This window comes from Acomys minous (assembly GCF_964271855.1).
Source record: "Acomys minous genome assembly, chromosome: 1".
Taxonomy (NCBI): domain Eukaryota; kingdom Metazoa; phylum Chordata; class Mammalia; order Rodentia; family Muridae; genus Acomys; species Acomys minous.
Genome location: NC_140483.1, coordinates 17,011,929 through 17,035,216, shown reverse-complemented (window position 1 = coordinate 17,035,216; position 23,288 = coordinate 17,011,929). Strand labels below are relative to the sequence as shown.

The window sequence follows — 23,288 nt, the reverse complement described above, 5'->3', positions numbered from 1 at the left end:
TGAACCTATTTCAGAGGTTCATGATTGGTTGATACCTGTTATTTTAGGTCTGTAACACAGAGGATGAATGATGAGGGAGGAGAGAGAGAGAGAGAGAGAGAGAAGGGGGAGGGAGGGAGAGGGAGAGAAAGAGACAGAAAGACAGAGAGAGACAGAGATCAGGGTTCTTCACTCTTTGAGTCCATATCTAAATAATTTAATTTAAAGCCCCTTCACTCCCACACCAGGCTCCGACCCTTAAAAATTCCATCACCTTCCAAAAACATCAAGATGCCCTCCAGGAAGGAATCCCATCAGGTGCTGCTAATACTCAAAACATTTTAAAGCTGAATATACATGACTAATACTATGCATATAAGACAGTTTCCCAGCTGACATCCTTGTAACAGCTTAATTATGACATTTCTAGAGTGCTTTAAGCACATAGATGGTCCTGCAAGTCATAACTTCTATTTGAAGCAAATTACCCTCATCAGTTGCTATGTAAATAAAGATGTGCATCTTAGCGAACAGCCATTGAATTTGAGAACACAGAGACTGACAACACTAAAATTATGAAGCAGCACCTGACGGGACTCCTTCCTGGAGGGCATCGTGGAACTGTGTTTGCAGGTGGCTAGAGGATACTGAAGTGTCCTTGAAAGAATTGTAGGCTTCAAGTTTTGTGCCTTGGTTTACAGAGAGATTGGTGAGGCTAGCTCTATTCCTAATTAAATGTGCGTGTGTGTGTGTGTGTGTGTGTGTGTGTGTGTGTGTGTGTGTGTGCATGCGTGCATGTTTCCTATCCTAAAAAGTGTCCATAAGCCCCTGAATCATTTACCTTTCAGTTGCTGTATACCATGACCAAGGCCACTTATTAAGGAAAGGTTTTACATTGGCTTACAGTTCCAGAGGGAAAGAGTTCATAATGGCAAGGTCAATATGGAATCAGGTAGCCAGAGCAGGAAGCTGAGAGATTTCACCTTCCAGAATGTGCAGAAAGACTGACCTGGAAATGATTCAAAGCTATGCATTCTCAAAGCCCAGCCTAGTGATACACTCCCTGCAGCAAGGCTCCACCCCACAGCGGTTCCATAACCAAACAGCACCACCAACCTGGGACCAAGTGGCTGAATACAGGAGTCTATGCCAGGGTCCCCTTACCAGTCTGCTTCTTTGAAACCGATCTGCTGGCATCCCAGGGGGCATCTTTAGAGACAAATTAACTTAGTTTCCCACCTAAGGAGAAGGCTCACTTCTGGAGCTGGTGACTATGGGCTGATGGTTAAGAAATAAGTAGCAGGTCTTCAGAGGATGCCCTGGTTTGTTTCTCTGTTGCTGATAAACACCAGGATCAAAAGCAGCTTGGAGAGAAAAGACCTTATTTCATCTTACAGTTCCTTGCTGAGGGAAAGCAGGCATAAACTCCAGCAGCGTTTCTGAAACAGAAACCATGGAGGAATGCTACTTACTGGCTTGTTTCTTACACTACTCAGTCCCATCTGCCCAGAGACACCACCGCCTATGGTGGGCTGGGCCCTCCCACGTCAATTAGAATCAAGAAAATGTTCCACAAACACGTTCACAGGCCAATCTGATTCCCCAAATCTCTCCCCCGCCCCCCCAGCTGAGACTCTCTCAGATAACTCAATGCTGTGTCAAGTTGGCTGCTGAAGCTAACTAGAAAAAGTCTCTTCACTCAGGGGGTGTTTTGACCCTGGAATGCCTTATCAGTGTCAGGAGTAGAGGTCCCCATCTGACGCAAAAGGAAGGGTCCACCCACATGCCTTCACTCTGCCCTCTTTCTTGGCATCTCTGGGTGGGAGGACTCCATGCGGGCCAGGTGGTAATGGTATTTCTGACGTCATCTCAGCCTCAGGGATCCAAAATTATGGTGTTAATGGATAACACTCAGGTGAGAGGTAAGGGATTACAGCTGAATCCAGAATCTCTTGGAATGGCCAGAGGGACTCAGTATCCCACGAGGCCAGCTTCCTCTATGAGATGACCTCAGTAGAAACTCCCAAATGTTGTTATCTACCACATTTTTTTTAAAAAAGCAACCAGACCAAAGGGGTCCCATGGGAACCCCCAAACAACCCAGGCTGTTGCCAAGATTATAGGCTGCTCTCCACAAACTGATGACAAGGCCCAATTGATGAAGACCATACCTGCAGAACTCATTGAACGTGGGGAACTCAAGCTGGTGCCACATAGAGCCTTTCCCTCTACTGGCTGGCGTCTTTGCTCTACATGCCACCGAAGAAGAAATGTAAATACTAACCCAGCTATAGACTCTATGATCTGCAATCGAATCTGGCCTGATGCTAACAAAATAGTAGCACAAAGGCTGTGGGAGTAACCAACCAATACCTACTTTGACCAAAGGCCCACCTCATAAGATGGAAACCATATCTTACATGCTTGGGTGACCAAGAACCTGGGACCAGAAAGCCCAGAGACCTTAAGAACACAACAATAAAATGACTCATAATTAGAGTCCGTTATACATAGCTCAGTGCCTTGCCCAACCATCACCAGAAAAGCTTCTTGCTGTAGCAGATGGGAACAAATACAGAGACCCACAGTCGGACAATCTACAGAGAGTGACCAACCTTGGACAATCAACTCTTGAAGGGAATGTTCCACCAAATCCCTTCCCCCCCCAGGGCTCAGGGAACCTGCAGTAGAGGAGACAGAAAGAGTGTAAGAGCTAGGAAACAAGGCTGTCTAAATCAACATGACTGATGCACATATGAACCCACAGAGACTGAGGCAGCCTGTATACGGGTCCACACCAGATGGGGTCCTAGAAGTGGGCACGCGCCCCATCCCCAAGCCAGAAGCAATCTCGAACTGATAACCACTTGCAGATGAAAACTGAGTTTTCTCCAAGGGTTTAACTGGGGAAGCAAACTACTCTTAAGGGTTGGCTGCATTCCCAGCAGTAGATGGCCAACAGAAAACAAACTCAAAGACTTCACTGGAAGCTTCTTGTCTCAAACTGTCCCCTCAGGGCTTCTGTTTTGTTTTGAATTTTTGTTTTACATAGATTTTGCTTGTTCATTTAGTCCTCTCTCTTTTACCCTACAGGTTCTCTGCATATATATAATGGCTTCCATTTTAGTATTTTTATGGGGATCTTGAGTGTGTGAACAGTGGGTTCCCTGCATCTATGTTAATTTATTCTGCCTTTTGTTGGGCTTCTCCCCTTCTGTTTGTGTGTGTGTTTTGTTCTATTCCGGTGTGTTAGTTTTTGTTTTACCTTATTATACTTTATTTTATTATTATCCCTTATTGTTTTCTAATGAGACACAGAAAAGGGATGAATATGGATGGAGGGGAGGTAGAGAGGACCTGGGAGGAGTAGAGGGAAGGGAAGCTGTAATCAGGGTACATTTTATAGAAAAAATATTTTCAATAAAAGGAAAAAAAATAAAGTAACCAGAAAACAAAACAACAACAACAAGAAAAAATTCAAATCTCTCAACATTTTAGAAAATGTAACTTTAAATTCCGCTAAACCAGAGGTTTAAGCCACTGTTGTTCAAATCCTAAGATTCTCCCATTAACATATTAGGGAGTGGCTATTTGTGGGTCTTCAAAAGAAAACCTCAAATTACCCACGAAGGAAAGCTGCTTGGAGGTATAGAAAAGAAGCCCCCTTTAGTAGATGCCGCAAACTCTTCCTCTTCTGAGAGTCACGCCGTGCCGCATCCTGTCTGCACACTGTCAGGTGCTCACTGTGGGTAGAAGAAATAAATAGACAGGGAAGAGAAAGACACCACGTTAGAGGAGTTACACGCCCAACCAAAGAGACCTGGGGTGACTGATACTTGTTTTAGCACCACAGGCCGGGACATCCTCGAGGCACGAGCTACAACTACCAATTAAGTTGACAGCAGTGAGCGGCCAACGCGCATGCTCTGCAACCAGCAGCTACCACTCCCTCCACACACACAACACCCTGCCAAGAGAATAATCTTCCTGTTAGTTCAATTAATAAGCCATTCAGAAACTGGTGTCTTGTTAGATGGGGGGGCCTGCTTCTTCTCTGGAAAGTTTGTCGGCCGAGATTCAAGACACTCTATACTGTGCATAAACTAGGGCACTAGTTAGAGGCACAAAAAGCATTCTCATGGCCGCTTTCTTGTCTTTTAAGCTATGGCTGCAGCATTTACTACCTGTAGGAAAATGTTCTTTCATGCTATCGTGGCTGTGCATCATGGACTCAGCGCAGGCTAAAATGCAATCTCCCAAACACTAATTCTGTCTATATTAAATGCAAATGTGAATGTATCTAACAGAAATCATTTAAATGCTCAGTAGCACTACGCAAAAGATCCAGACCTAGAAAAGCAAACAAAAACCAGTGACTGCAGTAGACAACCATTCCCTCCTTTTATTTCAACAAGATAAATATCTGTGCAAGTTCTTTCTGTTATTAGTACTTCAGTGCCCATCTATCTTCCACCTACAGGAAGAGTGGAAGGTCTAAGAGGTTCAATGACAGACACATCAGTGGATCAAGAAGAACAATGTTCCATCGCAAAGTAAAACAACTTTTCTTTTCACCTGGCTGAGAACGAGTTCTCTAGGATGTTTCAGTCACAAGGTGACATAGGGAGCATTGTGGGAACTTCCCTGCTCAGTTCCCTTTCAGCCTGGAGTGATGGGAAAACCATCACTCTAGATGTTTAGCCACACCATCTCCTGGAGTTCCACATAAAATGTGTACGTTTTCCCTATTATTCTTTACTTTGTAGGCTCAAGGATGTCGAACCACCTTGCAGTCTAGGCACAAACTGTAAGTGTTTGCTAGAGTTAGGTTCAACACACACCGTGTCTCCTACAGCCTGACCAGCAAGAACTGCATGCAGATCACTGGGCCAAGGACTCTGCACACATCACTTCCTTAGATGACCTGGGAAGGAGGATTCTCGACTCAGAGAGAGAGGGGCAGACAGGTGCGCATGATGTCATGGACAACTGCTGATAGCTGATAGGCTGGGCACAACATGAATTTTAACGGCTATCAACTACGCCAGCTCTGTAAGAGAGGATGTGCACACAGCCATGAACTTCAACCCAGCCAGCCTATGCTCGCCTCCATTGACTGATGGAAAGGACATGTGAGCCTAGGTCTGTCCACCTGAGTCCCATGGTGGCCCTAAGACATATATCGAACCCCTCTTCCTTGGCATATGTTTATTTTCCGTTGCCTGGATATGTAGCCTAGGTTGGCCTCAAACTCACGATCTACTTCAGCGTCGCAAAGGCTGAGATCAGAGGTATGGGCCACTGCGTCCGTCCAGCCCAACCAACCTCTTCATTTTTTGTATGCTTGAGTCTCTCGCTTGCTGTGGTTTCTGCCCACCCCTGCCGTCCGATGGCAACTGAGAAAAGGCTGGCACAGGTGGCTATAAGTGTAGGAGTAGGCAAGGCTTTAGGACCGAGCCAAGGATTGTGTGGACGGTCTACCAAAGCCCTAAATGGATTCATGTCTTAGAAATGTTCCTCGTTCTCTAAGCAGAAGGTAGCAGAGTTCTGAAGGGCTCTCATCCATCAGTTCAGCAGTAACATGCTGCTAATATTTACCAGCTGTGTGACCCGGGCCTCCACTCCTACTGATGTGGACACTGATGCAGGATAGAACACTAAAGGGGGTTTTTTTAGGGTCACACACAGCACAGCAGGGATTAAAAGTCACAGGCTTGGAATGTCTCAAGGATTGCTTAAGCTGTCATTCAAGTTTCCTACGCAGGCATGAAGGGAGGGCTAGCTGTCTCATTTGACACATACGTCACGTGCTGCTGGCTCACCATGCTGAGGCCACATTGTACAGAGTTTGAACTGTGCCGTGGAACACAGTGGAAACCATCATGCGAAGGAGGCGGACTCCAAAAGCTGACTCCAAGATCAAGGCAGACACAGCAGGCTCACTGGGTGGGTGTTCCGAGCTTTGCTCAGAGCCACCGAGTCCTCGGTAGAGGGCGAGCCCACAGGTAGAGATCCAGCTCCGTGCCCCCGCCTCCTCGCTAGGCCTGCTTCCATACTCTGCTGTCGGAATGGAACTGCGCCCACTTGCTGGAGGCCAGCGCTTTGACATTTCAAAACCAACTCCTCCTCAGCGTGACTAAACCAAGATATATATATGTGAAAGTAAACTGACTGCCGTATCTTTGGAAAGCCCACACTTCTGAGAAAATGGTAAATAGGCCTTCTTTCTCCTTTCGCCTAAGAAGCAGGGAACCAAGCAAAATCACAAACTGTAACTTTTGTTTGCTTTTCCACAAGGCAAGTGGGGGATGGTCACGGATTTTGGTCTATGTCTTGGCCTAAGTGAGTATTTCCTCTCTGTAGATTCATGCCGAACTTTCTAGAACTCTCACGCTTACTAGGTACTTTCCAGTAGTCAAGCTGCCTCATCCTCTGTGCGGGCGGTTTGACCAAATTGAAGATGTGAAGGAGTCCCGGAGTCCCTCATGCACTCTGACGCCGACTTCCGGAAACTCTCTCACTTCCTGTTACTAAAAGGAAGCGCTGAAACACGACAGTCTCAAAACAGAGGCAGCCAATGGATTTCAGCTTCCATCTCCCTCTGGGCAGTTATGTGAATATCTGAATATCTCTCTTGGAACACTTAGTTTTAAAAAACCCCGAGCCCACCCATACTACCTCATGTGAAGTATTAAGAGCAGTTCAGTGAACTCTCATGAGACTTCCTACTTTTAGATGGGGGCGGGAGGGTTATCGGCAGAGCAGCCACTCCATAGATTCTTATCCTGTTGGCCATAACTTTGTCAAGAGACACAAAAACACCAAGCCACATATTATGATAATTGTGCTTTAAGAAACAATTGTGCTTATGGCAACTTTTACGCTTATACGCTTATAAAGCATCACGTAAATATTGTAAATCTGGCAATAGGCTGGAGGGACAACGTGGACTCTCAGAAGTCAGAAGCTTCTAGCAATAAAGCAAGTCTACTGTTTGTTTGTTTGTTTGTTTGTTTGTTTTAAATCAAAGGATCACAGACCAAGCAAACAGACTTGAAGAGCTATCATTTATTAGGTCAAAATTCCCCGGGAATAAGACTCTATAATTTGCATTATTTTTTTCTAAGATAGGATTTCCCTATGAAGTCCAGAGTAGCCTTGGACTCAAGATACTTTTCAATAATCCAAATACTTATGAAGGCGAATGTGTGTGACTAAAGTGTAAGTGAAACTGTCGAGTCAAACAGCCCACAGGTGCTAGATCATCGAAGCATTTAAAACGTTTCCAACGAAGTACTCATTTCAATCTCTGGTTAACATGGGTCACCGAGGGACTATTTCCCTTCCTATTCTTTGAAATTTTCACACGCGGTTCTAAGCGTTTCCTGTGATATCAAAGCCACCAGCAGCCCTCTTCTGATCTCCCTCTTCCTATTTATAGCCTCTGAAATGGACGTGCTCTTCCGTGCTCCAGAAGACTCTATGCCTTTCTACATAAGGGAAAGTGAAAGTGAGGAGCGTACAGGTAGCTGAATTCAAGACATTGGCTTTGCAGAATATGATTTCATATGTAATCTCCACCTATCTAAAACCAATCCAACCCCCAACACCCCAGACCATAATTATCCTCATTTTATAGATGAGAAAAACTGTAGCCCCAGAGCTTAATGGATTGTTTGTGATTACCCAGCATATATCTGTATAAGTGTGTGTACATGTATACATATAAGTATACGTACATGTATGTTGTGTGGGATAATTATATGTCAACTTGACACAAGCTAGAGTCATCTCAGAGGAGGGAGCCTCAACTTAAAAAGTACCTCTATAGAAAAAGTGGGGAAGAGTCTGGAACACATTGACACAGAAGACAACTTCCTGAACAGAACACCAACAGCCCAGGCCTTAAGGTCAACAATTAATAAATGGGACCTTATGAGGCCGAGAAGCTTCTGTAAAGCAGGAGACATTGTCAACAGAATAAAGCGACAGCCTAAAGACTGGGAAAAAAATCTTCACCAACCCTACATCTGACAAAGGCCTAATATCCAAAATATATAAAGAACTCAAGAAATTAAACACCACCAAACTAAATAACCCAATTAAGAAATGGGGCTCAGATATTACCAAAAGCAATCTACAGATTCGATGCAATCCTTATCAAAATACCTACAAAATATTTTAAAGACATTGAAAGATCAATTCTCAACTTCATATGGAGAAACAAAAAATCCAGAATAGCAAAAACAATCCTATACAATAAAAGATTCCCCCAGAGGAATCTCCATAGCCGATCTCAAGCTGTACTATAGAGCAACAGTAATTAAAACAGCATGGTACTGGCACAGCAATAGGCTGGTTGATCAATGGAATCGAATAGAAGACCCAGATATGAATCCACACCCATATGGGCACTTGATTTTTGACAAAGAAGCCAAATCTATTCAATGGAAAAAGGATAGCTTATTCGACAAATGGTGCTGGTCTAACTGGATGTCTACATGTAGAAAAATGCAATTGGACCCATATTTGTCACCATGCACAAAACTCAAATCCAAGTGGATTAAAGACTTCAACATAAAACCAGAGTCACTAAATCGGCTGGAAGAAAAAGTGGGGAAGAGCCTGGAACACATTGGCACAGGAGACAACTTCCTGAACAGAACATCAACAGCCCAGGCCTTAAAGTCAACAATTAATAAATGGGACCTCATGAGGCCGAGAAGCTTCTGTAAAGCAGGAGACATTGTCAACAGAATAAAGCGACAGCCTAAAGACTGGGAAAAAATCTTCACCAACCCTACATCTCACAAAAGTCTAATATCCAAAATATATAAAGAACTCAAGAAATTAAACACCACAAAACCAAATAACCCAATTGAGAAATGGGCCTCAGAACTAAACAGAGAATTCTCAACAGAGAAATATCAAAAGGCAGAGAAACACTTAAAGAAATGCTCAACCTCCTTAGTCATCATGGAAATGCAAATCAAAATAACTCTGAGATTCCATCTTACACCCATCAGAATGGCTAAGATCAAAAATTCAAGCGACACCACATGCTGGTGAGGATGTGGAGAAAGAGGAACACTCCTTCATTGCTGATGGGAATGCAAACTAGTACAGCCACTTTGGAAATCTATCTGGCGCTTTCTCAGAAAAATGGGAATAGGGCTTCCTCAAGACCCAGCTATTCCACTCCTTGGAATATGCCCAGAAAATGCTCCACCACACAACAGGAACATATGCTCAACCATGTTCATAGCAGCCTTATTCATAATAGCCAGAACCTGGAAACAGCCTAAGTGTCCCTCAGTAGAAGAATGGATAAAGAAACTGTGGTACATTTACACTATAGAATACTACTCAGCTATTAAAAACAAGGAATTCCCAAATTTGTGGACAAATGGATTGAACTAGAAATGATCATAATGAGTGAGTTAACCTGGAAGCAGAAAGACTCAGATGGTATGTACTCACTTATAACTGGACACTAGCCCAAGGGGCATGTCCCATGAAAGTCTTCACTTACCAGGAAAGTGGGTTAGAGGGGAAGACTATTGGGACTTTAGGTGAGAGAAGCACGGGAGAATGGGGAAATAGAAGGATCCAGAGGGTCCTAGAAACTTACAAGAAGAACATTATGATGCACGGATCTGGGCCCAGGGGTCCTGCTCAAACTATGGCACCAGCCAAGGACAATACGTGCAGTAAACTTCGAACCCCTACCCAGATCTAGCCAATGGACAAGACATTCTCCACAGTTTTGGTTTGGGTTTTTGTTTGTTTGTTTGTTTTGCTTTGCTTTGTTGTTTTTCAAAACAGGGTTTCTCTGTGTAGTCTTACCTGTCACTTTGTAGACCAGGCTGGCCTCGAACTCATAGCGATCAGCCTGCCTCTGCCTCCCGAGTGCTGGGATTAAAGGTGTGTGCCACCACGCCCAGCCAACATTCTCCACAGTTGAGTAGAGAGTGGGGACTGACTTTCACACAAACTCTGGTTCCCTATATTTGACCATGTCCCCTTGATGGGGAGGCCTGGTGGCACTCAGAGGAACGATAGCAGGCTACCAAGAAGAGACTTGATACCCTATGAGCACATGCAGGGGGAGCATTTGCGGTCACAGACATAGGGGAGGGGAGTAGGAGGAAAGCAGGAGGGAGGGAGGAATGGGAGGATAAAAGGGATGGGATAACAATTGAGATGTAATATGAATAAATTAATAAAACATTTTTTAAAATACCTCTATAGACCAACCTATAGGCAAGCCTTTAAAATTTTTTCTTAATTACTGATTGATGTGGGAGGGCCCTGCCCATTGCGGGTGTACCATCCCTGGCCTGGTGTTCCTGGGTTCTATAAGAAAGCAGTCTGAATAAGCTTTGGGAGCAAGCCACTAAGCAGCACCCTTCATGGCCTCTGCATCAGCTCCTACCTTCAGATTCCTGACTATTTGAGTTCCTGTTCTGGATTCCTTCAGTGATAGACAACAATGTGGAAATATAAGCCCAATAAGCCCTTTCCTCCCCAAGTTGCTTTGGTCTTGGTGTTTCATCACAGCAACGGAAATCCTAAGGCAAGTGGGTACCTGTACAGTGGGGTATGGATGTGACCACTTTGTTTGGGGAAGGATTGTGTAAGAACTTTGAAACTTTGGGCTAGAAGAGCCATTGAGTGTTGAGAGCTCAGGGAGCTGTTCCATAGTAGCATGGAAGATAAAGATAAAAGATAAAGATGAAGATGAAGATAAAGATAAAGATGCTATCTCAGTGGCAGTTCGGACCACGGACACTGACATGGCGTCTGGCTACAGCACAGATCATGAACATCAATGCTGGAGACCACATGGAGGTTCCATGATCCATGCTGCCGATGACTGCTATGGTTATCAATGGCTGCAGACTCATAACTGAGAATGAGAGACATTGGAGGCTTCTGTGACAAGTCACCCCCTCCCCCAGAAAGAAACAGTCCAGACAGGAAGTTACTGAAGAGAGTCCTTAAAAATTCCAGTAAAGATGCTGAAGTGTAGCTCTTCACAGAAGGAGTCCTGGGCTTGGGAGGTGGGTGGGGAGGCTTGGGACTCAGTTTTACTTAAGGAGCTGGCCACTGGGAGTTTGGCCATGTTCCAATGAGTATATGAGCAACACAAATTGGGCTTTGTTTTGTTTGAGGGACAAGGATGGAAGGGTGGGCCTGGGAGGAACGGAAAGCAAGTGTGATCAGGTGCATTGTATTATGTTGGGGTGGAAAGGAATGTTGAGAGAAGTCCAGATGATGGCTGCCTGGCTTGTGGAGTTTTAGTGAGAAACAAAGACGGGCTTTCGGTGTGAAGATTCTGTGGTGTCTGGTCACCTGGGGCTGAAGAGTCAGCTGTGATTAAACAGGGACCAGCATCAGTGAGGCGAAGTCTTCTGGAAAATGTTTGCAGAGCATCTGCACACAGAAGGTGTGTTGCAGAGGCAGCCAAGGTTGTAGCACCTGTGGGCAGCTGGGCTTGGCACTGTAAGCATCACCTGGGTGGTACTGGCTTTGAAGGCCTGAAGGGATCAAGGAGAGCAGCTGAGCCCTGGAGAGGCCATTGGTGAAGATGCAGCTTTAGGGGCAGTTGAAGCCCCAGGATTGAAGGGGTCAAGGAAAGCAGTTGGGGTTTCACACCATGAAGAGAGCCTATGAGAGACCATTGGTGGAAGTGCATCCCTGATGGATGCGACAGAAGACTCCAGCATTCTGGAAATCTCGGTGACACAGATGACCACCAAGGACAGTGGCAGCAGTGGAGTGGACCCAGCAGGTGCCTAGAAGACACGCTGTGTGTGCTGCAGAGGGCCAAGCTGGAGAAGTGGCCCACACCCTTTGGAGGAGGCCAGAAGGCTGTGAATGCTGGTGAGTGAATCCCAGATATTGGATATTAAGCTATTTGGGTTTGATTTGATTTGATTGAACCTGGTTCTTTCCTTTTGAAGTAAGAAAGTATTTATTTTATTTTTGATTTTACAGGAGCCCACAGCTGAGGGAATTTGAATTTTAAAAGACTTTGGATTTTTAAAAGAGATTGGCTATTTTAAAGAGCCTGAACTTTTAATGTGTTTGAATTTGTAAAGACTGTGGGATTTTTTTTTTAAAGCTGTATTTTTAATGTAAGGTCTTGGGGATGAATGAAAAAGGAAAGGTTGTGGCTTAGTGGTGATGTGTTTGTGTGTCAAGTTGACAATGGGTCAATTGCACCATAGTTTTATTTCACCTTGATACAAGCTAGCACCACCTGAGAAAAGGGAACCTCAATTAAGACAATGGCTCCATAAGATGGACCTGTAGGCAAGCCTCTAAGGCATTTTTTAAAAATTAATGGTTGATGGTGGAGAGCCCAGCCCATTGTCAGTGGTGCCATGCCCGGGCTGGTCCTGAGTGCTGTAAGAAAGCAAGCTCAGCCAGCCATGGGGAGCAAGCCAGTAAAGAGCACTCCTCTCACAGCGTCTACATCAGCTCCTGCCTCCAGGTTCCTGACTGCCTGAGTTCCTATTCTGAGTTCCTTTGATGATGAACAGTGACGAGGAACTGTAAGTCAAATAAACCCTTCCCTGCCCAAATTGCTTTGGTCATGGTCTTCCATCACAGCAATAGAGACCCTAGATATAAGTGTGTGTGTGTGTGTGTGTGTGTGTGTGTGTGTGTGTGTGTGTGTGTGTGTGTGTGTAAATCTTAGAGCAAAGCCAGCGTGGCTTAACCACTACAGTGTGGTGATCCATGTGTGCGTGGACACATCCTAAGCACTATTGAAAAAATACGTTAGATTTGTGTCTACCACCAGGAACTGCTTTCTATTACTTTAAATCATTGTCAGCCAGGCGGTGGGGGCACATGCCTTTTGAGGTCAGCCTGGTCTACAGAATAAGTTCTAGGACAGCCAGGGCTACACAGAGAAACACTGTCTCAAAAAAAAAAAAAAAGCAAACAAACAAATAAATAAATAATTGCCTAACTAATTAAATCAGTCAGTCTTTGTCCTCCAATAAAGAGCTAGTGAGAACCTTTTAGATTTGAGATTCTGATCCAGATGTTGATGTATCAGGGATTCTTAGTGCTCAGAGAATAGGAAAGACAGATACTGCCCAAGTAATTACACAAATAATTCCAGAATCACAATTTGAATGCAGTATTAGAAAGGTCCAGGGAGCAGGAGGGATGTGTGTCTAAGAGAAGAGGTGCAGCCCTCCTGGAGAAGGGCTGTTGAGCTAAGGGAAACGACCTTCATGAGCAGAGTGAACACACATCTGACTCCTGAATGTTTGTAACTAGCTGACAGCTTTGTCCTCCTACCCAACCCTAATGCAGCTGTCGCTCAGAAACTTCTGTTCTCACTTTATGAGTCGCAACATGGAGCCGCTACCTAAAGATACTTGTTTTAAAAAATTCAGACAAAAATCAACTGTTTCTGAAGTTTGCTTAAGGCACTGAATTTCTTTTCTTGATCTGTCATCTTCAGCCCCTGCCGTTTATGTACCACTATTCACTGGCCAATTACATCTCTAAGCAGGATTTTTGCAGGCACTTTCCTGCCTTTAGGATTGGCAAATAACTGTCTCCACTGCTGTCTGCAGAGCAGGGAACTATCCTAGCAGTTTCTATTCGTCCTTTGGTAGCCCTTATTTTTATGCCTCAGGCTTGGCGAGGTCCCTTCAGGCACAAGACCTCTACGTCTCTCCTGTTCCGCCTTCAGTGTACCCCACTGACACCATTAGCCTTGTGTTCATTGTAATAGAGAGTCAGATAGGCAAAGACTTGGAAAATACATACAATGCAGTAAGAAACTGTGTATCACAAGATTCAGAGACAAAGGGAGGCAGTGGAGGAGGTTAGCTGTAGCTTGGTAGAGACCGAAGACTTCAGAGAGTGAACACAAAAATTAAAACCCAACAGGACTTAATTAGGGGGCTATGGACAAGAGACCAATGCCTGTTGGACTGAAAACAAACAATCTCATGGTGTTTCACCATGATTTTAGAAAATTTCAGTTAATGGGTATCTCCAGGTCCTTAAGAAACTTCAATGTACTTGTGTGAGTTGGTGTTATAAAAATTATATATATGTATGGAGAGAGAGAGAGTATGTGTGTTTGTGTGTGTGTGTGTGTGTGTGTGTGTGTGTGTGTGTGTGTGTGTGTAAAGACCGGAGAGTTGATTCTCTCCATTCTTGTTGGGTCCAGGGATCAAATCCAAGTTGTCCGGCTTGAACAGCAAGCCCTTTTCCTCACTAGGCTGTCTCATCAGCCCCAAATTTGTTTGATTAATGGGTAAGTTTTAAATTTTTCTTAAGGTCTTAAGCCCAAATATATAGCGTTAAATATTAAAACCTGCAAATGAGGGCTGGAGAGATGATTCAGCTGTTAAGAGCACTGGTTGCTCTTCCAGAAGATTGGGTTCAATTTCCAGCACCCACAAGGCAGCTCACAACTGTCTGTAACTCCAGTTCCAGAGGATCCAACACCCTCCTGTGTGTGTGTATATATATATATATATACACACACACACAATCTAATTTCGCAATGCAATCTAAATGTGAGTTAGTTCATTTGATTCGTGATTATAAGTTAAAACCTATAAGGAAATACAACTAAGCTTATAAACAATGGTCATTTAATTTGTATGGTATTAATAAGCTTTTGCATGTGCAGTGCTCATGTAGATGTCAGAGAACAACTTGGAGGGCTAGATTCCCTCCTCCCACTAGGTGGGTCTTTCAAAGTCAGATTCGACTTGGTGGCAAGCAGCTTCACCACTGAGCTCTCTCGCTGAACCAGCCTGAAATCCCACACATGCCCAAGTTCCCTCTTTAGTACCCTTAAGGAGTGATATAGGCACTTGGGAACGTTTTTTTTTTTCTATTAGACAATTGAAACATTTAAAAAAGAGACTTACTATAGCATTATAAATACCTTAAAGTATTTAAGGCAGTTCATAACAGGAGTGAAAAGAATTCTTGAAGGTAGTTGTAAAAATCTATACAATGTACAAATAGAATAGCAAGATGTGTGAATTAACCTAAAGGCTTGTGAATTTTGTAAAACTTTAGTATTAGATTAAGCGTTAGTTCTTAAGACTTTTACATTCTCTTTGAGAACTGCATTTATTAGTGATTTGTCAATCTCCTTTATTCTGTGAATACCATGCAAGATCAAGGGTCAAGTCTCACCAAACTTATTAGTAGTAGTAGTAGTATGTTTCCATCAACCATTTTATCTCTTTCTTCAACTGAGTGGCTTCTTGCTTTTGCCCTGCATGTATAAAAAGCAGGATTAAATACTAAGGTAATAGCACCTGCTTTTTATTTGGAAAAGCTGCGAGACACAAATAGCCTGGAAACTAGCTTCTTGGAGAAGTTGGCTCAGATTCGTGATGGGGGAGAGCTCACAAGGTCCCACACCTGAATGAGGAGCTCCAGCCTATACATGGCTGCTCAGAGAGAGTCAGTCTTTCCCAGGGACAAGCCCCCTGATAGGTTATCCAGTCGCAAGTGGTCAGCCCTGAACACGTGTACATATGAGCAAGACCAAATGGATTCAGCAGGTTGTACTTGTCCTCGTGTGTATGTGCCTCTGTGTGTGTGTGTGTGCGCGCGTGTGCCTGTGTGCATGTGCGTGTGTGTGTGCATGTGTGTGTGTGTGTATGTGTGTGTGTGTGTGTGTGTGTGTGTGTAAAACAATAGCTGAATTTGAGAAAGGAACATAAAAATTGTAGGAGAATGAGGGATGAAGTGATACAACGACAGTACTCAGATATGAAATCCTCAAAGCGTTAGATTAAAAAATAAGCATAAATAAAATTTAAAATGCAAAATAGTTAACTGAAATCAGAAAGAAAAAAAAAAAGAAGAAGAAGAAGAACCTGGCTCAGACCTTGACACAGCTCTTAGTTCTTGAGCCGATCTTCTGAGGACATGGTTGGCCCTGACGCCTGTCATGGACATAGCTACTATGAGCTTATTTTTTTATCAACTTTGTAAGTTTAGCACCATACACTGGAATGGCCAAAATAACTGAGCTTATTTTCTAGTCCTTTTCAATGATGTGACCATAAAGCCTGTAGTTTCTACAAATCACGACTGATCTTCTAGTCTTAATAGGTCAGGCAAGCCACTTAACAAGAAAACTCTTGACTAAAAAGAGCCTTTAATTAGGACACAACTACACTCAACTTCCAGGGTCAGGAGCCTGGGGCTAGGGCTTGCTTATCAGGCATGAGGCCCTGTGCAAAATATCAAATAAAAACCAAATTAAAATTTTAAATGAAATAGGTAGAATGAGACTTCATCCTGACTTTTCATGGGTTCAGCCCCTGCTTTCTTGTCCAGCTTCCTTTGCAGCCAATCAAAGCTAGCCATTACAAGGTTTGGGGTTACTCAGGCCTCACAAAGTGTGTACTGAGCCAGACCATGTGGACATCAGACTTGTGACTTTTGCCCAGGTAATGCTAAAACAACTGGCAGGAGGAGAACGGCCAGCGCTGGACATGGGACAAGGTCAGCGGTGACTTGAGCGAGCTGTTAGAACCAGAGAGCACACAGCCCATGCTGGGCTTTGTGGGCCGGATGTGTGCAGGGGGCCCCTGGGCAGCTGCTCGCACAGTGCCAGAGCAAGTGGGACAGCTGCACTGGCCAGGCCGAAGAGCCACCTCAAAGGCACACTGTGCCCAACTTCAAACACGCAGCCTCACACAGACAGCTGAAGAACAGCAGCGGTGGCAGCGACAGCAAGGACAACAAATGGACTCCCAGGACCCTGGCAGGGAGGGTGGGATGACTCTATTGTGCAGAGTCACACAAAGCTTTGCTGGGCAGCTGCGCTCACCAGCCAGCTCAAAGATATCTTTACATGTGAATGGCCTGGCTTGGGGCTTTGGTCACAGGTCACACAAACGTTTCCTTAGCTCAGTCAGAGGAAACGACAGCTCTGAAATCATTGTATCAACTAGTGTCTGGAAGAACAAGACAAACAAGTTTGCTGTGTCCCTCTTCTGCCTGATGTCCGGACAGTGCAGTGCAGATGTGCACTCCCTTGTTTTGCTGGTGATGACCGAAGCCAAGACTCTAGCTTTGGGGAAGTGGCTTGTCAGTAAAGTGTTTATCTTGCCATCATGAGGTCCTGAGCTCAGTCTCCAGCACATGTGTGAAACCTGTCATCCTACACTAGGAAGGCAGTGGTGGGGGATCCCTGGAGCTCCCTGACCAGTCAGTCTGGCCAAATTGGTGAACTCTAGGTTCAGTGAGAGACCCTGTCTCAAAAATGTGAGTTGAAAAGTCGTAGAGGAAGACATCTACATCTGGCCTTCAGCTATACATGCACATATATGTACAGGGAGAGAGAGAGAGAGAGAGAGAGAGAGAGAGAGAGAGAGAGAGAGAGAGAGAGAGAGAGGAGAGAGACAGAGACAGAGACAGAGATAGACAGAGACCAAGACAGAGACAGACAGAGAGAGATGGAGACAGAGAGAGACAGAGACAGTGACAGAGACTCCAGCTATGTGGCTGTCAACCTAAGTATACAGAGTCAGGTACAGACACTATCCCAGTGGTTTTCAATCTGTGAGTCACAACCCCTTTGTCAAACCTCTAGCTCCAAAAACTATTTACATTACAACTCATGACAGTAGCAGAATTACAGTTACGAAGTAACAACGCAACAAAAGTAATTTTATGGTTGGGGGTCACCACAGCATGAGGAACTGTATTAATGGGTCGCGGCATTAGGAAGGGTGAGAGCCAGCTGGTCTATCTTCTCCACTTCATTTGCCGGGCTGCCTTTGTGTCTTCCTCTAAGCTGGGCCCCCGGGAGAAACAGGCCCTCCTGGCAGATCGCTACTCACCACTCTAATGTCTTATGGGGACTAAGGCACACAGGGATGCCGCCGCTGAGAACTTACTACTTTGATAAAACTTACTTTGATGCCTCTAAATAGGTATCCATCTCAGTTCTCAGTCACTGCCATGTTATCGCTGTAAGCATTCAGCACTGTGTCACCTGTACCAAACCCATGGGTGTGTGGTGCTGGGGTCACTGCAGTTTAAAAGCCAGTCTTTCAGCTCTTCGGTCTGGGTAGTTCCTTGACACCTCCGAGGATACCTGAAAACAGCTACAGTTGGGATGCAGTTTTTGTTTGTATTTTTCTACGTTGTTCTCATTTTATTAAACCAAGCTAATGAACTCTGTGGCAATGTCTCACGTGTGTGGGAGGCTCACCCCCACCCTACGCCCCGCCCCCGACACTCACACATGCACCCACCCGTCACAGTCAGCTACAAGAGAAGGCTGGGCCAGTTTTCTTTTCATCCTAATGCAGTCACTTGCCAGCCAGCACTCAGGAGAAGACAATACTTCTTACTGTAATCAAAACCAAAAAACACAGCTCCAGGCATTTGAAATGAGAAAAAAAAATTATGTTTTTTCTTTTTTCAAGTATCTAAGAAAACACATACACACACACACACACACACACACACACACACGTGGGAAATGTTATCCCTATACACAGAGTTTCTGATGTCATCAAGTTCCTTAGTCATGGTTTTGTCAGTCACTTTTTATTTTGAAACTTTGATTTTTCCCCCCTTACTGTGTGCATTTTAATCCCACTCCAGCTCCCCTGCCCAACTGTAAACTACCTGCAAGGCTGAGAAACAACTTGGTCTACCTCAGTGCCTATGCTGGCTTTGCAGTCCCCAGACCCCTCAGGGCGTTTGATAAGCAGGAATGTAAGACTTTATCACTAGAATCCAGAGTCACCAAACACAGTTCTGTTCTTCACACGTTTTTAGATGCTGAAGAACAGAGGGCGAAGTGGAACTGCTCTCTGCCCGCTTGCTTGCTGTGGTCACCATTGCTGTCTATAGCTCTGGAAACTTTCATCGCTAAGTGGACGCTCTGGGTTTTGCTTGTTTGTGGCACTTCAGAGGCGAGGGCCTGGCCACTGAGTTCCGTCCCCAGCTCTAAATAGAAACTGTAACCATGAAGCAAAGGCCTCTCCTAGCCCTTGAGAATCTGTTTATTGTGTCTTCAATTATAACCAATCTAAATCTCTCTTCTAAGTTGTTACACTGTATTTGTCTCTCTGCCGGTATCTCCTTTCTCTCAGCAAAAACGTTTTCAGGGTTCATCCGGGTTGGAGTTTGTGTCAGGATTTCCCTCTTTGGGTGGCTAAGTAATATTCCACACGTTTCCATCCCCAACAGCTGCTTTCCTCCTCACAGTAATGGAATGCCTGACAGAAAGAGCTTAAAGGAAGACACTAACTCACACTGAAGATTTAGGAGGCCCGTGGTCCGTCATGTCAGCAAAGGCATAATGTCTGAGGACAGAGTTTGTACATCTGGCTGCAACAAGAAGCAGACAGCTCGGGCTGGGAGAGAAGCGCATCTCCCAGCAATCTGCTTCCTCGGGTTAGGCTAATGGCAACTCTTGTTCTCTTCTTCTTTTTGAGACAAAGTTTCTCTGTGAAGCTTTGATTGTCCTGGACTCTCTTTGTAGGCCAGGCTGGCCTTGAACTCATAGAAATCCCACCTGCCCCTGCCTTTCTGAGTGCTTGGGATTATGGGCCTGTGCTGCTTAAAAGCAACTTTAAAAAATTATTTATTATAATTTATTCCCAATTGCATCCTGATTGTTATCCCCTTGCTCTTCTCTGTGAGTTCCCAACCTCCCTCCCTCTTCCTCCCCTAGACCTCTGATGGAGGTTGGACGGGTGGGGGGAGTGTGGTGGGGGAAGAGGGGGGAACGGAGAGGGCTCCTCCCCACTGTCTGATCACAGTCTATCGGGGCTCATCAGGGTAGCCTGCATCCCCTTCCTCTGTGTGCCTGCCCGCCAAGGGGCAGCGATGAAATCGCAGGCACCAGAGTTCCTGTCAGAGGCAGTTCCCTCACTCCTGACTCTCCACACCCATGGAGAATGAGCTGTCCATCAGCTACCTCTGAACAGGGCTCTAGGTTCTCTGCATGAATTGTCCTTGGTTGGTGCATCAGTTTGTGCAGGGCCCCCCTGGGTCCAGATCCACTAGCCTTGGTGGTCTCCCTGTGGAGCTCCTAACCCCTCCCAGTCTTTCCTCCACACACATACACAGGTCCATACAATGCTCAGCTCTCTGTCCAGGGTCCTGCTGCAAGTCTCAGTATCTGTCCTGAACCCCCTGCTGGGTGGAGTTTCTCAGAGGACTTCCATGTTGCGCTAATATCCATTCATAAGTGAGAATATACCATGCATGTCTTTCTGGGCCTGGATTACCTCACTCAGGATGGCCTTTTCTAGTTCCATCCATTTGCCTGCAAATTTCAAGATTTCCATGTTTTTCATAGCTGAATAGTATTCCGTTCTGTAAATGTCCCACAGTTTTTTGGTTTGTTTTTTTTTTCCGTTCTTCAATTGATGGATATCTATGTTGTTTCCAGATTCTGGCTACTATGAATAAAGCTGCTATGAGCATAGTTGAGCAAATGTCCTTGTTGTATGGTGGAGCATCTTTCGGGTATATGCCCAGGAGTGGTATAGTTGGATCCCAAGGTAGCATGATTCCCAATTTTCTGAGAAAAAGCCAGACTTATTTCCAAAGTGGTTGTACAAGTTTGCACATCCACCAGCAATGAAGAAGTGTTCCCCTTTCTCCACATCCCAGTATGTGCTGTCACTTGAGTTTTTTATTTTAGCCATTCTGATAGGTGTAAGGTGGAATCTCAGAGTCGTTTTGATTTGCATTTCCCTGATGGCTAAGGATACTGAGCATTTCTTTAAGTTTTCTCAGCCATTCAACATTCCTCTGTTGAGAATTCTCTGTTTAAGTATCTTGGTATACCTCTAACCAAGCAAGTGAAAGTCTTGTATGAAAAAAACTTCAATCCTGAAGAAGGAAATTGAAGAAGATTCCAGAAGATGGAAAGGTCTCCCATGCCCCTGGATCAGGAGGATCAACATAGTAAAATGGCCATCTTGCCAAAAGCAATCCACAGATTCAATGGAATTCCCATCAAAACACTCACACAATTCTTTACAGACCTTGAAAGATCAATTCTCAACTTCATATGGAAAAACAAAAACCAAGAATAGATAAAACAACCCTGTACAATAAAAGATCTTCTGGAGGAATCTCCATCCCTGATCTTAAGCTGTACTATAGAGCAACAGTAATAAAAATGGCATGGTACTGGCATAGAAATAGGTTGGCTGACCAATGGAATCAAATTGGAGACCCAGAAATAAACCCACACACCTATAGACACTTGGATTTTGACAAAGAAGCCAAAACTATACAATGGGGAAAAGATAGCATCTTCAACGAACAGTGCTGGACTAACTGGATGTCTACATGCAGAGAAATACAAATAGACCCATAATTTATCACCCTGCACAAAACTCAGTTTCGAGTGGATTAAAGACCTTAACATAAAACCAGACACCCTGAATCTGTTAGAAGAAAAAGTGGGAAAGAGCCTTGAACTCATTTGTACAGGAGACAACTTCCTGAACAGAACATCAATAGCTCAGGATCTAAGATCAACAAATAACAAATGGGACCTTATGAAACTGAAAAGCTTCTGGAAAAGCAAAGGACACTGTCAACAGAACAAAATGACAGCCTACAGACTGGGAAGGATCTTCACCAATCCTGCATTGGACAAAGAACTAATATCCAAAATATATAAGGCACTCAAGAAATTAAACACCACCAAACCAAAGTATCCAATGAAAATATGGGGTACAGAGCTAGAGCTAAAAAGAAAATCTTAAAGGCATTACAGCACCCTGAAATAGCACTGTGGTCTGGGAACAGTACTCAAGCACAGGAGCCTGTTAGGGACATTCCATGTGCAAAGTGGAGTGCCAACCTTCTGCTTCTGTGTGTGAGCAGCCATGTCAGTTGCCTTTTGAGAGAATCAGCTTAAATCTGCCTTATAACAGAGGTGTGTGTTCAGGATGAGGGTTTGTAGAAAACTTCAACTAAATTCACAATATATAGAGTCCTTAGGTGTTTACAAGTAGCCATTCTCTCTCTCTCTCTCTCTCTCTCTCTCTCTCTCTCTCTCTCTCTCTCTCTCTCTCTCTCTCTGGCATTAAATTTCAAATGCTATTTAAAAATCAGGACAGAGTAGAGAATTTATATGAACACTCATTAGCTACACTTTCATAATTTCATGTCTATTAGAGGCAGCTAGTACTGCCACAATCAACACTCAAACATTAGCAACTGGGCCTAGAGAGCTTTTACATAGTGGGAGATGGGAGGTAAGCATTGTTTTAGTACAAAATACAATGTTCTGCATGAATTACATAATTCGCCATGCAATAACCCCCCAATTTTGCATTTTGTGGTAGAAATGGTACCTCATGGATGGACATAAAGCCCTTTTTCTTTTAAACCATAAGCATAAAACAGTCACATCTACTCACCAAATATCATCTGTCAGCTGAAGTCATCAGATTGTCTTCAAGGCGCACCACAGAGTTGTTTCCTCAATGGAGGAATTTTCTTCTTGAAAGCATGTCTGCAGTAGGTCAGGTAGGTAACGCTGAGCTATTCCCCAGCTGCCCACTCTGTTCCTCTCTACCTCCTTGCTTCCCAGCGCCACTGAGTCCCCCTCCCTTCTCCTCTTGCCCCACATCCTCAGCAAAGCGAGCTCTCTTACCCACCTGTGAATGGAGGCTTTTAGCAGCCTGTAACCTCGGGCACCTCGGGCACCTTGGGCACAAAGGGATGTAGTCACATCCTGCTGACTGTAAAGACGTGTAAAGGATGGTGGCTTCCTGAACTTGTACTTCACTCATTGGTCTAGTGCAATGCTGCCTGTCTGTGTCCCCCTGGTAGCAGCACCCTAACGTGATGCTGTGAGCCTCTCTGTTGCCTTTGGCTTGCCATCTTGGTGAACAACGTAAAGTAGCGGGGCTTGGAAATGAGTGAGAACGAAGATTCCTAGTGTTGACTCTTTATTCCTTAGTATGCAGTCATAACAGTCATTAGAGCTCCCAGACAGAGGCTGCTGGGTACCTCTATCACCGTCCTCTGGGGACGACATAGTAGCTCACGTTGCCGCAGGCTAGGGTACTCTCAACACTTCGCCCGGTCACACCATCCTCCCACAGGGATCCTACTCGTACCCAGCTCAACTGATGAGGAAACGGAAGCCTGACAAGGCTGACTTTTCTGTGGTTACCCAACTCATGAAGGGCAACGGTGAGGTCCACGCTAAGTGCATGACATCCAAGCTACCGACGCTTCCGACTTACTGGGGGTCATTCCTAATGGTTCTTTGCGTGCCCTAGGAACTGGACAGT

General features: G+C 44.7%; 1 long non-coding RNA gene across 2 annotated transcripts; it reads right to left on the bottom strand.

Annotated features, from left to right (window-relative positions):
* Nucleotides 1–3,499: 3,499 nt before the first annotated feature.
* Nucleotides 3,500–22,895, bottom strand: LOC311605424. Of its 2 annotated transcripts, XR_014781936.1 has the most exons (4): nucleotides 22,647–22,895; nucleotides 22,407–22,501; nucleotides 17,916–18,097; nucleotides 3,500–3,722 (listed from the first exon to the last, which is right to left on the bottom strand). It is a non-coding gene; the product is annotated as an uncharacterized lncRNA (long non-coding RNA). The 2 variants fall into 2 exon arrangements; XR_014781937.1 differs by lacking the exon at nucleotides 22,647–22,895 and having other exon boundaries at nucleotides 22,407–22,573.
* Between the last annotated feature and the right edge of the window lie 393 nt (nucleotides 22,896–23,288).